We start from the raw sequence: 2,500 nt of genomic DNA, 5'->3' as shown, positions 1-2,500 counted from the left end.
AGATGTGTGGTGATGGTGAGGTGGGGGGTGGTAGGGGTGTGTGTGTGTGTCTGTGTGTGTGTGTGTGTGTGTGTGTGTGTGTGTGTGGGGGGGGGGGGGGGGGTCTTTGAGGAGGGGAGCGGCCACCTGCTGCAGCAGATGTGTGTCTGGTGCTGGTTATGGGGGGCCTCTCCGGCCTCTGACAGCTTTCTCTGAGCGTTCAGCAATTTGTGTCTGTGTGTGCGTGTGTGTGTAGACAGTGGATGCTTTGAAACACCCAACGTGGGGATAGTCAGTAAAAGTGTCTGATGCAAGGAGGGACTGATAGAACGTCAGTCGTACTTACAATGCCTGCATGGAGGGCCTGTAGGGGATCAGGCCTAAAGCTGAGCTGTGTGTGTGTGTGTGTGTGTGTGTGTGTGTGTGTGTGTGTGTGTGTGCATCTGTGCGTGTGTGGGAGAGTTTGAGTGTGTATGTGAGAAAACGTTTGTGTGTGTGTGTGTGTGTGTGTGTGTGCACATGCATAGCTAAAAACGACAGAAGGATGATGCACCCCCTCTCTTTCACACTGTTGGTAAATCCATTGAGATGACAGAGCTTCTTCCTTTATCTCTCCCCGTCTCTTTCACCCCCCACCCCCTCCCTTTCTTTATCGCTCTCTCCCCCCATCCCCACCCCCGTTCGCACTCATCCTCTTCTGCTCTCTCCATCTCCCAGGCACCCTCTCTTTCATCCAACGCAATCTCTTTTAAAGCTGCAATTTGTAGCTTGTGTTATCAAACAGTTTGATCCGTACAGCAATTATGTCACTCAGTCATGATCTCAGTCTTGATTTACAAGACAGTGCTTCACAACATTCTTACACTTTGCAGTCTTATAGTTAATGTTTTTATCTGACTTTTCATTGTATTTATGTATTCTATGCATAGAGACAAACACATACAAGAAAGAAAAAAAACACAGAAGAAAAAGAATGAGGAACAGGGCTGGTGTCCGTGACACCAACACAGTCATTTTGCACCTTAAAAAGACAAATCTGTCCCGTTAATCCCAATTCCCCCTCGTACTTTCCCTGCTCGATCTCTCTCTCCAGTTTACCCTCCACGTCTCCCTCTCGCGGGTCTCTGGGAACAGGGGGAGATAGAGAGAGAGAGACAAAGGAGAGAGAGAGAGAGAGAGAGAGAGAGAGAGAGAGAGAGAGAGAGAGAGAGAGAGAGAGAGAGAGAGAGAGAGAGAGAGAGAGAGAGAGAGAGAGAGCGATCTCACTGAGGGCCTATGGTCTGGATTTGAGATCAGCTCCGTTTGGCTGCTTGGCCGGCCACGCTCCCAAGCAGCACATCTGAAATCAGGCGAATTAGGAGCAAAGAGGGAATTTGCCCGAGCTATTTCAGCTATTCACACACATGGAACCAGTTACAGCGGAGGAAAAGGAGCAAAGCCGAGATGGCTTCAGCAGAGAACTAGGGAGAGATGGAGAAAGAGAGAGAAAGAGAGGCAAGAGAGGAGAGGGGAAAGAGAAAGGGAGGGAGATAGAGAGAAGGACAGAGAGAGTGGAGAGAGAAGGAAAGAGGGATAGAGAGAAGAGGGGAAGAAATAAATAAGAAAGAAAAGAGAGAAAAGAGAAGAAAGAAAAGAAAAAGACAGGCAGAAAGAAGAGACGTAATAAGAGAAAGACAGAAAGACTTAAAGCCCTCGGACAGACAGACAGCTCTCAGACAGACAGTGAGAAAGACAGAAAGACCTAAAGCCCTCAGACAGACAGACAGTGAGAAAGACAGAGACCAGTCAGAAACATGAAGGGAGATATGGCACAGGGGCTGGGAAAAGCACGCAGCGTCCAAAATCTTAATTTCCGGATTTATAAAGTCATGCGCTTTTCATGAACATAAGTCTGTGGGAGAAGCTTTGAACGAGATGAGCACTGACAGCTAATGAAGCACATTTATCTCCCCCCCCAAACAAAACAGCTGCTGAGAAAACAGAACCATATTTACAGGCATGCCGCACAGCGTCCAACTTTGTAACCCCGGACACGCGGACCGGAGCTGCAGACCCACGGGCGGCGGGGGGGATTGGCCCAATGAGATAGGGATTGTTTGGGAAGGAACTGTCGGGGTTTAGTGGCTGGCAGGACCCACCGTGCCACCCAGGCAGGGTGGCGACGTCGTGGGCGCGGGCAGAGCATGAAAATCTGTTCTGCGGACGCCCTGGGGCCTCCACTGGGCTCCATGGTACAGTGTGGTAGCTCTGAGATGCTGCCACTGGCAGTGCTTACTGAAACCCGCTCCTGCTGGTGAATTTGAAGTGCCAGTCATTGTCAATGTGAGAGCATGGAACTTACGAAAGGGATGGGAACTCTGTTGAAGCGTCCGTGTGTCTGAAGACTGCAGTCATATGACACAGTCCTTATAATGGATGGGTGGATGCCCTCATTGGCAAGTCTGTAAGGGTCTATGGTCGAGTCTTGACGAATGCAAGTCTAAAGTCCAACAAAAGTCTTGCATACACAGTTTCTGTGTGC

General features: G+C 49.7%; 1 protein-coding gene across 1 annotated transcript in view; it reads right to left on the bottom strand.

Moving 5' to 3' along the window:
* Positions 1 to 2,500, bottom strand: part of ascc3 (activating signal cointegrator 1 complex subunit 3) — a 182,122-nt gene that overhangs the window by 58,642 nt on the left and 120,980 nt on the right. The gene's annotated exons all lie outside the window — the stretch shown is intronic.

The sequence above is a fragment of the Alosa pseudoharengus genome, unplaced genomic scaffold (genome assembly GCF_046254945.1).
Source record: "Alosa pseudoharengus isolate Yale_2024_CS ecotype anadromous, Long Island Sound unplaced genomic scaffold, YU_APseudo_1.1 YU_APseudo_1.1_scf_12, whole genome shotgun sequence".
NCBI classification, from domain to species: domain Eukaryota; kingdom Metazoa; phylum Chordata; class Actinopteri; order Clupeiformes; family Clupeidae; genus Alosa; species Alosa pseudoharengus.
The sequence above is the reverse complement of the archived record's forward strand: the minus strand, read 5'-3'. Positions and strand labels throughout refer to the sequence as shown.